The sequence below is a fragment of the Rissa tridactyla genome, chromosome Z, assembly GCF_028500815.1.
Source record: "Rissa tridactyla isolate bRisTri1 chromosome Z, bRisTri1.patW.cur.20221130, whole genome shotgun sequence".
In the NCBI taxonomy this organism is placed as follows: Eukaryota; Metazoa; Chordata; class Aves; order Charadriiformes; family Laridae; genus Rissa; species Rissa tridactyla.
The window spans coordinates 52,987,676-53,001,345 of NC_071497.1; the positions used below are offsets into that span (position 1 = coordinate 52,987,676).

Consider the following 13,670-nt stretch of genomic DNA (forward strand, 5'->3'; position numbering starts at 1 on the left):
CCAACTCTTTCCTGCAATCACCTCTGACTGAAGTTGTTTCGACAGTTCTTGGAGGAGTTTTTAATTCATAGCTGGGCAAGCACATAATGAAATAGAATAGAATCCCATTAGAAATGAACATGCTAAAAAAGCTTGCTCTTCACAAATCATGTCTTTAAAACACAAAAAGACAAACAAACAAGAACATTTAAATGTAAAAAAAAATTCCAATGGAATGTGTCCTCTGTCATTTGACAGACGAAGGAGGTTATGTAAGTCTGTTTTCAGACATCAGCCTGTAACCTTCTAAAAGAGAACTTTTGCTATATTTTAGATGGTTTTTCTCCTCAAAACCTGAGGAAGAAAAAGGTATGCTAAGGTACAACCTTTTAAACAATGTTCATTGCTAGATTTCAAGTCACGTTTCACAAAACATCTAATGTTGGGAATATTATCTCTAATTTTGGTTGAGTCCCCTGATTGCAGAGCAATATTTTTATCTTGATCAGAGGAGGGAGACACAATGGGTACTGTGCCAGTTGAGGAATGGAGAGAAAAGACTAAGAAATGAGATCTTCTGAGATTTAATAAGACATTTGTATGCTTTGTCTTTCAAAAGATCTTTGAAATGGTCTGTGGAATAGCCCACTTAATAATGAAAGTTGCAGGCTATGTATCCCGGCTGTTGCTTGATTTCTGTCTATGCTCATCATTAAATCTACTTCACTAACTTGGGCCTGGACATGCTCAAGAAGTGGGTCTATGTGAACCTCATGAGGTTCAACAAGTCCAAGTGCACCTGGGTTGGGGCAACCCCTGGTATCAATACTGGCTAGGGGATGAAGGGACTGAGACCAGCCCTGCTGAGAAGGACTTGGGGATACTGGTGGATAAAAAGCCGGACATGAGCCGACAATGTGCACTCGCAGCCCAGAAAGCCAACTGTATCCTGAGCTGCATCAAAAGAAGCATGTCCAGCAGGTCGAGGGAGGTGATTCTGCCCCTCTTCTCCTGTCTGCAGAGACCCCACCTGGAGTACTGTGTCCAGCTGTGCAGTCCTCAGCACAGGAAAGACATGGACCTGTTGGAGCGGGTCCAGAGGAGGGCCATAGAAATGATCAGACGGATTAAACACTTCTCCTGTGAGGAAAGGCTGAGAGACCTGGCGTTGTTCAGCCTGGAGAAGAGAAGGCTCTGGGAATACCTTATTGCGGTCTTTCAGTACTTAAAGGGGGCTTGTAAGAAAGATGTGGACAGACTTTTTAGTAGGACCTGTAAGGATAGGACAAAGGGTAATAGTTTTAAACTAAAAGAGGGAAGATTTAGAGGAGATATAAGGAAGAGATTTTGTACAATGAGGGTGGTGAAACACCGGCACAGGTTGCCCAGAGAGGTAGTAGATGCCCCATTCCTGAAAACATTCAGCATCAGGTTGAATGGGGCTCTGAGCAACCTGGAGTAGTTGAAGATGTCCCTGCTCATTTCAGGGGAGTTGGACTAGATGACCTTTAAAGGCCCCTTCCAACCCAAACTATTCTGTGATTCCATGATTCTATCATTCTATGATTCCATGATTCTATCATCCTATGTTTCTATGAACAAGATGTGCAAAAGATCAACATAACACATTACAGGACTGTGCTAGGTTGAACAGAGCAACCATTGAAATAGTTAATTTATGTTTTACCTGCACTCAGACAGGAATTACAGTTTTACGTACTTCTTAAATGTGATTAAATTTTTTTAACTTAGGCTTTGGGCTTTATAAAAACTGTAAGAAATTATGAAGTTTGAGATGGAGGAGCAGTAGTCTTGATAAGTGATTAACTGCTTAATTTGGGAGGTGAAAATACTGACACATGTCTTGATTACCAGTAGCTTTGGACAAGAAGATATTTTGTATATGTGAAGATCTCATATTCTTTGTAAATTAAACATCATAATTCCATTAGATAAAGCCTTTTATTCTTCAGACATTATAAGGATACATGACTCGCTATATTTTGCTCAGTGAAACTGCTGACAAATACGCACATTAAATTCTTTCCTTTTACTGATGTGTAGCTTTCTAAAACTACAGCCAATCACAAGCAATCTGGCCCAATCTAACCATATTGCCATGATATTCTCAGCATAAACTCATTTATAATAAATGGTTATTATTTTTTAAATATTTAAAAGAGTATTTGAAAAGGTATTTAAAAGACTAACTTATTGTTAATATAGATAGTAACCATATGAAAAGCAGCTTTTAGTGGAGCCCTCCAACTGAGTATTGCACAAGTATTACTTAAAAAGCAGTTCTTTTGCAGTGCTAATTTATGAGAATTACATTCTTTTTGTATTTTTCAATAGAAAATAATCCTTGCACAGCTAAATTTTCCATCATATGCCTTATGTAATGTAAAATTTTGCCACCAATGGTCAAGTCTACCACGTACTTTATGACAGTAGACTTGACACCCATCTTTGAAAGACTGTCACAAAACAGAACACGGGTTGCAGCATGGACTTGTCAATTCACTGATGCTGTGACCATGGAGGTAACCTTAGGCAAACCAGCCTGACTTCCTCTGTAGTCTGGGGCATCAAGATTTAGACCTGTTAGAGGGCCAGAAGAGGGCCACAAAATTGATCAGAGAGCTGCAACACCTCTCCTGTGAAGAAAGACTGAGAGAGTTGCGGTTGTTTAGCCTGGAGAAGAGAAGGCTCTTATTGCAGCCTTCCCGTAGTTAAAATGGGGTTTATAAGAAAGATGGAGAGAGAATTTTCACTAGGGCTTGTAGTGACAGGACAAGGGGCAATAGTTTAAAACTGCACGAGGCTAAGTTTAAATTGCACATAAGGAAGAAATTATTTACAATTAGGATGGTGAGACACTGGAACAAGTTGCCTAGAGAAATTGTGGATGCCCCATTATCGGAAGTGTTCAAGGTCAGGTTGGACAAGTTTGAGCAACCCGATCTAGTGAAAACAGCTCTGCCAGTGGCAGGAGAGTTGGACTAGACCATCTTCAAAGGTCCCTTCCAAACCAAGCCATTCCATGATTAGATGACTTTACATAGTGTCTTCTTTTGTGAAGATTATTGGTATCTATTTGAATTCTTTCTAGTTAGCTACCGCACTTATTCCAGTAAGGAATTGGGCACTATCTGACAGTTTTTCTAATGAACAGATTGAGAAAATTACTATCATAAATGTAATGAATATTTTCTCTCTGTCTTATTGTTTTTCATATCTTCATATTTGAGTCCCTAATAGGTTTCCTAAACTTGTATTGATCCCATGTAAACTTCTGTCCTGTGGCAAGCAGCTCCAGATGTTGAACAAAGCATTAACCCCTTCTGTTTTAATTAGTAACTTTTAGTTTAATTTGAGGTCTCCTAGTACTTGCAGTGGAAGAGACAATGAACTTTTGTTTCCCATTTTCCCTCTTTGTCTCATTTTCTGCTCTACGGTGTCCTTCAATCAGTGTAGGTTTCCTGTAAGTATGGACTGTAGCAGCTATTATAGCATATGTTGGGGAAAAATGTTTCATGTTGCACCAGTCAACTAATTTGTATATCTTCAATTTCAATCATTTTCACTAAAAAAATCACCTGCATTTTATTGTATTGTAAAACATTGACGGTATGTAAACTGTCTGCGTGCATTATGGATTTTTCATTCCCCGTGGTGTATATTTGATAATTATGTGTGTCTACATGATGCAACTAAATGGGTACCAGAGGCAGGAAGGTTGCACCAGCACAGTGTCCACCTGGGCTAAAATGCCGTGTTGTCCAGAACTAATTAGCTGAGTCAAGATACTGCACCAACGTTGATCTAGTGTTTCTGGTACTTAAGCCATCTCTGCACACCTGGAACTAAGTTGCCTATCTCTGCACAGCACCACATCATGCCACACAGGCATATCTGAAGTCCTAAGCAGCAACAAGAAGCCAGGGCTGGTCCCAGCAGCAGTTTGCACCACCCTGGGGACTAATTCTACAGAGAAACTGATAGGGACCTGACACCTTCCCTGCTTTATGGGCTTGTTATAGGTTCAGCAAGTTGTAGTGATGGATATTCGATTACACTACATGCCTCTCTTCATCTGACACTTGGTAAATGTAGTCCTCAAATTTCTCTTAGTTTCTCTTGGGTGTTCAACTGATTTATTTACAATTTTGAAGGGAAATTAAAAAACTCTTTTTTTTGAGCCATCTGCCAGATTAATTTGAAGTATAAATCTCTTTTGTTGATTCTCTCCAAGCTTCTATGCTGAAAGTCTATCAGATTTATTATTTCACTCATTGGATAAACACTTATTGAGCTTTAACAGATGTTCAAATTCCTTAATTTCTAGAGTTTGCAATTCCCCCCTGGTTTTAATGAGTGTCTTCAGTACCTCTGGGTTACAAGGCATTTATGTTCCCACAGAAAATTTGATTTCTCAAATCTCCCATCAAGGTTGAAAAATCACTTATCCCCTGCCACACTTGTAAGGAAAATACACTTTTAAGCAATGCATGACTGTCACTGCTGCACTGGGTACACACTCCCCGTCAAACTGCTGATGCTCTTGGCTTAATAAAAGCTTGAGGCAGCTGAAAGTCAGAAGACAAAAATGGTATATATCTATTTTTTTCCCCTCAAAACTGTTTATAACTGGGTAGAAACATACTGTTCCTGAATAAAATTGCAGAGGCAAAGTAAGTCTTATTACACTATTTGGAAGATAAAGTTGCCTGTTCAAAGTATTTCGAGCATTTCCTTTAAAATTCATGCAAAAATATTGAAATAAAGATGTTTCCGAAGTTGAGAGCATTTTAAGAAGTAAGAAAGAGACCTGTTTGGATGTTTTCCTGAGAAAAAAAAGTAAAGGTAACAAATATGGACCTAGACCCAAAGAAAATGTGATTAGTCCAGTTTGGTATACACTTGCAAATATATTACATACTGACTCCTTGCTATGGCTTTCAAGGCAGTGATGGAAGTACTGAGATATGGGCAGAGATCATCTGTCTTACAAAATGATGGGACAAAATCTGCTTTGTCAAGGAAGAACATAGACAAGGGTATCAAATCTTTCTCAGTCCTCAGCCTGAGGCATTTCCTATCATGTAAGGTTTATGAATAATGAAGTTCTCTGGGTAGTTGATACCTGAAAGAAAAGCTTGCTTCTTTTAATATGGAGTAGAGATGTCCACATATACACAGAATAGTTCTGTGGGCAGACTCTCCACCTGGAGTGTAGTGGACCCTGATTCAATTTTCATTCCTGCCTTTCTGTGCACTGAGGGCTCTCTTGATCAAGGACACCACTGTGACATTCCTGGAGTGAGCTAGGTTAAAGATTTGTGTTTTTAATGCCAATAATGCCATGTATGAGGACTGTGAGATGGAATAGTCTTGGTGTCAATTGCAGTGACTGTGTCCAATTCAGCATACCATTAGCTAGGACAGTCTAGGTTATTTTTCCAAGAACTGTGAGTCTAAATCCCCTCCAAGAGGGATCTCAGTTCCTCAAAGATGGTGAAGTAGCAAGATGCCCTGTGGTCATTGTGGGACCTGGGCAGGAAGGTATCTTCTAACAGAGAAGTCTGGGTACAGTTCTTAAAATTGGATAGGAAAATGAAGGGTTTATGAATTCAAGCAGGGCTTACCTGAGGGTAGATCAAAAGTATATCAGGAAACAAAGACAGAGTCATCTAGGTAAATTCAATGTCACAAGCATAAAGCTGACAGATCTCTAGGTGTGAAGACCCAGGCTGCAGGCCTACTGATGTGGCTGAGTGTTGGGTGCAACAACACTGGTAGCCTCCTCTAGGTACCTACACAGGTCTGGAGAAAGGCTTTGTGATCTCTCCAGCTTAAGTAAATTCTGTAAGAACTGTTTCTCTCTCACTTTTCTGAGGATAGTTTCAATACCGAGGTCCAACATCTATTTCACTACAGAGGAATGGACAGTGACATTATTAGAAAAAATATCTGTAGAAGACATCTGCAGTGAGTGTGACATTACAGGTACAAATGTCTGAAGGCACCAGCAATGTTTTTGCAGAGAAATCCACACGAGTTGTCATGCATTAGGTCCCAGAAGAGGAGAACACAGACAGTAACCTGGAAGAGGGAAGGAGAACGGCTGCTTGCAGCCACATGAGTGGGATGATGGGCTCTGTGCTGCGGTGCAGGGCGTTGTATGCAAAATAGCGGTCTAAGTTTGCATACAACTAGTTACAGATAGTTTAGGCAAAGAGCAGTCCAAAAAACGGCATAGGTTTTTCTCCTGCTGCTGGCTTCCCTCATGTCTCTTTTGTCAAGTCTTTCCTACTGAAAAATACCCTACCCAGGGGTGGGGTCGGGGGAGGCATAGAAATGTCGCTCTTGCTGTCTGCAGCAGCTCCTTTCTGCTGTTAGAGTAGCATTTTATAAACCAGATGTGCATTTTGGATGTTCCTCATGTTCAAGAATGTCTGTGTATGCTAAGGTAATACAGGGTTATGAGATACAATAGGTTCAATATTTTTATGCCCTTTACCTTCCCATGTTTCTGTAGCTGCCTAGGCATTTAGAGTTCGGTTTTTCAAAGCTCAATTTCTCAAATGATACAGACAGAAGAAAGAAGAGCATGGGAGGGAAAGGGTGATTTTTGTTTAGTTGGGTTTTGTTTATTTTCTGAAATGACATTATTATTCTTCATTCCTGCTGCATACAAATTAGATTCAGAGTTCAAATATTATTAACAGCAGCTTTAAAATTCATCACTTTGCAGTTGTTAAATCCATTTCCTCTTGGTTTGTCCCCTTGGCAACACAAATTAAAAGGCAACCATATGATGAAAAAAAAATGCAGCTCATCTGAGTCTGTCTTTGCATAACGCATTTTGAAATTCTGGCTGGTTGTAGACTTGATGTTGGCTCAAGCCAGAAAACTAGAAGAAGTTTATGAGTGCCTTGAGATCTTGTCCTGTGCCCTGCACACTGTATGAATCCTTAGAGGTTAGAGAAAAAAAGTATAGACTTAGCCAATGACAGTGGCAGCACCATCTAGCTAGAAAATGAACTGTTTTCTTCATACAAAGTTGTGAGTACAGATGGGCAACCATTTTACTGCTGCGAGGGGTTCAGCTTACTACAGCTGTGGTTTTTTATATGGAATAATCATTTTTATTTTTACTTATGATGGACGTTTCTGGCACTTACTGAGCAGCTAAGGACAAATTTTTTACATTTCATATCAAATTCTTTAAGAGCTCTCTTCATGGCAATACCACTGTGAGGAGGAACCCTTATCTGTAAGAGAAGCAGCTGACCTAAACCAAAGTGCATTTTAACACAAAAAAAGGGACTTACTGAATCAGCTTCCTGCTCTCACATAGCTTTTTTAATGTTGGTGAGAGTACAGTTGAACCAGATTTATTATTAGTTTCATTTGCTAAAGTGATTTTCACTTAGTACTGAATTCCTATTTAAGAATAAAGTAAAATGGACCTTTCAGTTGTCATATACTTGTATAAATGGGCTTATTCCAGAAATACCAACATTTTTAAGTCTTTTAGTCAGATCAAACCTCTTTCCTCACTGGGTTTTTTCAGTTTTTCTTGGTACTTTCTTGATGATGTGTAGGAACAGTGAACTCCTTTGTAGCAGCCAAGTGCATACAGAGGAGAACAAGTCCAGCGCCAAACCAGGCAAATTGTGCAGATTTTTACATCAGTGAACTTGACTGAGACCTTAAAAAACTCGTCCAGTTACAGACATGCTCATACACATCTGGGCTTAGTCTGTAGCACAAAGCACCAGAAGTTTCCTCCTTTCATCCAGCTCACTGAACAGGAGATACTCTCAATATCAACAGCCACCCCGCCCCGGCTTCCTGTTTTTACAGGTGCTGATCTTGCTAGACAAAATAGCATTGATAGGATGACAGGGATAATGGCTAATAAAGCCTTTTTTTTTTTTTCTGGGTAGCCTCTTCAAGAGATCAGAGCTATTCCCTTCGGAGATGTCACCTGCCCTCCACAAATGAATGGGCTGATGTGAATGAGCAATGCATAGTTTTCAAGTTCCTAGGCAGAGGGATATGTACTTGGCATGTTTGGATTTTAGACTCAATATCTCCATACTGACATCAACAGTCTTGGTAATTCCTAGTCTGTAATAATCAGATATTCAACTCAACTACTTACCAATGGTATTTACTGTAGTTAATAATACTAGTAATACTAATAGTTTTAGTCCTAAACCAAAGTGTGGCTACATCATAAATAAGGTGAAAGAAGGACACAGATGTACATTTCAGCCTCTTCTCTACACGTAATTTAAAATTGAAGGAGATCACAAGGAGCCACGTGGAAGCCCCTTTTGGAAATTATCCGCAGAAGGTCAGGGAGGAGGGTTGTTTGCAAGGTCTGTCTGTACACACCACAACTTGGTAAAGCGATCTGTAAGTCTTCATTGCCCCTCTCAAACAGACTACATCTCTGATGCTGGTCCTTGTCTGGCACTGGGAGATGCCATTTTGATGGTCCAATAGGTAGGGAACTGTTTATCCAAAATGGGTAATATCATGACTCTTTCTGGGAACAAAAGGCTCGACACTGCAAAGGCAGAGCTGTATTTTTTCCTAAGCTTTTAGCTCCGAAAACCACTGAAACAGAAAACACCTCTCCAATCTCACAGTTTGGACCAGAAGCAAAGAATTGAAGGCTACATGTACTCTTACACTTAATCTGCGTCATACACTGTATAGGGCAGGATCTCAGGCACACTGATGAGCTAAACAGTGCATACAGGGGAAAATACAAACTATTTGGACAGTGATAAACTGCAGAGCCATATGACAAATTGATCTATACATACTGCTCTGCTTTACCTTAGTTTCACCAATTCATCTTCAAGGGGATTTATTCTAAAAATAAATCAACCTGCCAGAGAAATATTTCCTTTTCTTCCTACAAACATGTCTCCCTCCCACATAACGTACTGTAGCTTAACTGGCTGTAACACTGGTTAATTACATAGCATTTTTTCAGATAAATTTAGATCGCTGTTCTGACACCTCAACACATAAGGAAGAGGTGCAATACATAACATTAATATGTTATGTGTCGCATACAAACTTATGGTCAGATCCTCCCCTTCTGAATATTTTACAACTCAAGGAAATCTTATGTAGGACCTAACAAATTTTTCTAACACAAAATTTATTAAAGAGATACCGTCTTGTCTTTTCAAATACTGGAACAACTGTTGCATTGACAAGTACTCCAGATCACATGTTGCTCTGGACTGTGCCCCTTGAGGCACTTGAGAAAAAAGCCTTTAAATTAGATTTTCTGAGAGTAGGGTCTGTCAAATATATGACCACCTTTGGCAAAACACAACATTTGAAAAAAAAAAAAAAAGCCTTAATCTGACGAAACCAGACTCTCCTTGTAGGTATTATGTGTCTGAAAAATCTATGATAAGGTTAATATGCTTTGTCATTTATTTGGCTTCACTTCTCTGCTATGGGCAAGGCCTGTGGTTTTAAGCAATCCTGTTTGTGTGTAAATAAATGCCCTTTTAATTTGCCATCATTTCAAGTATTTTGTTTTGTAGTTATAAATAATTAACATACCTTTTATGATTTTTTTTACTCTGTTTTACCTTACGGGGCATACTTTCTCTTCTACGCATATGTGTAACCTCCAATAGCAATAATAACAGTTATGAAGTATGTCCCCAGGGTAGACTATTTCCCTAAAAACCTTTAAAATGTAAATCTATGCACCATTCTTGCCAACATGTATGCTCCAGTAAGTGAAACTAATATTCTGTGCTTGCCAGCATAATAATCCAAAAATTGAATTAATTCCAAGCACCAAAGTTAAGAGAAAGTTCCTAATTTTAACTCTGCATAACAACATACATGGTGTTACCTCCAACTGCATAGCTACTTCTTGCCATCTGACTTTCGAAGCGTAACTTGTATGTTGAGGTGATGGAGGAGAAGAGTGTTATATTTAATTTGACTGTATGCTTCTGCTAGTATAACTTCTAGAAATTGTAGTTCAAAAGTATTGTATTCTAAAGAACTTGATGAAAAAGAAGAAAAATGGCGATCCAGCCTTATTTGGATAGATAAGGACAGAATGCATAACCACATGCTTAATACATTTAGATTAGTAGCTATAGCAATTAGGATCATAGTTACCTTTGATCTCAGATTGTTTTCCTACAGTTTAATTCCACTTAATGCAATTGATGTTTACACATCTGGGGAAAAAAAAATTGGTCTATAATAATTATTACCATTTTTCAACAAGGAAGATTGTTATTAGTTGTGTTTAACCTAAAATTTGAGTAAGAGCTCTGCTGAAAAGTGTAATACTGTGTCTACGTATGCATAAAGACGCATGAATATACATTAACAAAATGATGCTGTAATATTGAAGAGTAAGGTTATAAAAGCAGAAATGTGTTCAATTTTTAATTAAGGTAGTGCTTATGAAAAGGGTTTATTGGTCTCTTTTTATGCTTTATTCTAAGTTCTGCGATGGAAATTTTCAAGCATAAATATAAAATACATAAATATTTCTGAGTCTTTCAGAATTCTTCTAGGTCTCTAAATATATATTCTACCCATTCGGCAGTGGGGCATGCAATACCAATGCCCATGCCAAAATGTTATATCCAGAGCGATGAAACTAAACAATTACTGTTGTGAATGCATCTTTTTTGTTAGGAAATAATTTGACTTGTGCCATAAATGTTGTCAAACATGTTTCATAGGCAATATCGTTCTCACAGTGAGGTCAATGTTTGCGACTCAGATACAGCAGGATCAGACTCTCGCTCTCATTTAATTTGCTAGATCCTGTTCCCATTACTATTTTAAAAGACTGCATTCCCAACAGTTGCCTGATGAATGATTTAAGGGACACATAGCTTTGTTTTTGGTGCTCCTGTTATTTTTGTAACGACTGCTTTTCTGAGTCTACTTCTCCTTCATGTTTTCTAATAAATCTAAGCAGTAGCTCATTAATATTAATCTCTGCTATTTCACCAGCAGTAAGTAAATCAGGAAGGCAGACATCTCATCCAATATTGATACTTCTACCATGAGTATATTATAAATTGGCCTGAGAAATAAAATGTTACTGGAGATTAATACTTGAGAAGATAAAATGTTTTTTTTTTAGTTCCCTTTCATCTTCTTAAGAGTCCTTTCTGACAGAATATTATATTATGGATTTTGTGGTTGCAATGGTGTTTTGTAGAAAGCTTATGTTTTAAAAAACTGCTTGCAGTTTTAATTTAAAATCATGTGGATGCACGTATGTAGATATATCCATTTTTTTTTAGTTTGTAAACACATTTAGTCGTGAAATATAAAATAGATTCTCTGTCCTTACATTTTAAGGACAGCATCTCTCAAAATTACATTAATGGCCTCAGTACTTACACTAACGAAGCTGTAATTTAAACATTGTGTGTCACAGTACAACACCTAACCCACCCCGGGGAATCATTAATACTTGGAGACCCTCTTTTCCTGGGAAAGGACTAGAGAGGTAACATGGTTTCCTCATTGTGGAATCAGTGAAATGGCTATCTTTTTGTCCTACTTTATAACACTTCTTGCAAAAAGAAGACATGAGTAAATACAAATTGCTGATGTCTTTCTAGTTACTTTTCTAAAGCTATTAGCATGTATATCCACAAAACCACTAGCGTACTCCAGCCCCTAATGGTTTCCTTCGCTGTTTGCTAGAACCGTGTCTGCGTGACTCTTCATCAGCTTCTGTACATGACAGCTCATTATGTTACTGTGATGCAAATTCCTCTTACAGATGTGTTGCATGTTTACCGAGGGGGCTAGGTTTGTGGGTACAGCTATATTAGCATAATTACACCCATGCAAATATTTTTAATACAGGCAAGGCCTAAGGTAGCATCATGTTTTGAACTTCCGTAGGTATAATTTACTTAATATCTACTTCAAGGGACTTGACAAAATCTGAATATAATTGAAAACGCAGTTCTACTTGAGAATAGCAGTTTGTATGTTAAAAAATTATCTGAAAGGTATATCCCATAAAAACACAAATTGCACCGGGAAGAACTATTGCACAACTGATGTTATACATCTGGAGTAAAGTGCCATTGCACTTCATTTTGATTTGTTGTTAGCTCCAAATAAACTTACTAGAATCACTGTATTTTATTTTAGTGGGATGCCATGGTAAAGCCTGAGCAACAGAAAAAATAACAATAGCGGTCTGATTTTGCAGTTATCTACTGTGGCTTATTTATTGAACAATTACACATGCAAACAAATTGTACCTTATTTTTTAAGTTTTCATTCCGGATTCAATAAAGGCTCACGTAACACAGAAAGCCCGTGGGACAGTTTATGGAGCATTCAATGTCCTACCTCTAGCAAACAAACCCTCTATATTTGATTTTAAAAAAAGCAATATACTCCCCAGCACATGCTGGATCAAAGAACGTAATCTGTGAATAAAATAATGAAAATCAATTTTTCTTAGTCAAGAAGTGGAAGAATGACTGTTAAACAGGTGTAATTACAGGCATATTTTAACGCACAGCAGAGGAAAAGGTAGCTAATCATCTGGAGCTCTTCAATCCGCCAACCATACTAAGCAAGAAAAATATTGTTTGGAGGGTCAAGTTTTTTTAGAATTTAATCTTCCAAATTGAAAAAAAAATAAAATCCATGCAATGTACAAAGAGCTGTGTTTCTTAAAGTTTACATGATAAATATTCTGCTTGTGAAGGTGTTTGTACCAGGATTGCATTTATTGATCCCCTCTTACATAAATAATGACAGTATTCCATTCTTTCTCCCGAACAGTAACTTTCTTTAAATTGCTCGTGGGACAAAAAATCTGCCACAATGGGTTATCTCCTGGCATTCCTGCTGGGTGAAGCAAAGTTAACAAACAGCAAAATTCACTCCTTTGCAGAACTTACTTTTTCTTTTTTTTTTTTTTTTTTTTGGTGGTCATTCCAAACACTCCTGCACTACGTGCTTTATTCCTACGATGTACATACGTACATGAAGGTACACAGCATCCTCTTAGCTCAGAAGCTAACCAGAAGTTGCTTAGAGGGAAAAACATCCCTGCAGTAGCGCTACGACCTTAGTCATCATTTGTCCGACTTCATCAAGGGTTGTTTGTTGGGTTTTGTGTTTTTGTTTGTAAACATTTCCTAACGTCTCCCATTTGCCTCCGTTCCAGCTCAGGCTCAGCCAGTTGAAACAGAAAGGGCCCCCGCTGGCCACCGGGGCAGCAAGAAGGGCCAGCCCCGCGGTGTCAGCCCCGCTCAGCCCCGTCTGCCGCCGGCGGGATGAGAAGGGCTTTGCTGGAAGGGCTGCGACGCGGCACGCCGGGGGGGGGGACCCCTCAAACGTGTCCACCGGACCCCCTTGGTTCCCGGGGAGGTGGCTGCAATCCCGCTCGGCCACCGCCCCAACCACGGCGGCTGTCGCCGCGCCCGGAGACCCGCCGGCGGAGGCGGGGGGCCGGGCCGGGCCCGGGTCGGGGGGGGGCGGCGGGGCAGGATTAGGTTTCAGGCCGGCGGGGCGTGCCTGAGCGCGCTCCCCCCGCGGCGCGGCCGGGCGCTGTTACTTGGGGGCGGGAAGGGCGAAGGCGGAGAGTGGGGCCGGGCCGCGGGGCCCGCCGAGCCGCCAGGGTA

The 13,670-nt window shown here is 39.5% G+C and overlaps 1 protein-coding gene across 1 annotated transcript in view; it reads left to right on the forward strand.

The window, feature by feature from the left end:
• The first annotated feature begins 13,593 nt into the window (after nucleotides 1-13,593).
• MPDZ (multiple PDZ domain crumbs cell polarity complex component) overlaps nucleotides 13,594-13,670 on the forward strand; it is a 98,669-nt gene continuing 98,592 nt past the window's right edge. The window contains exon 1 of the mRNA XM_054185575.1: nucleotides 13,594-13,667. The gene's annotated coding sequence lies outside the window, so the exon portion shown is untranslated. The remainder of the gene's footprint in view (nucleotides 13,668-13,670) is intronic.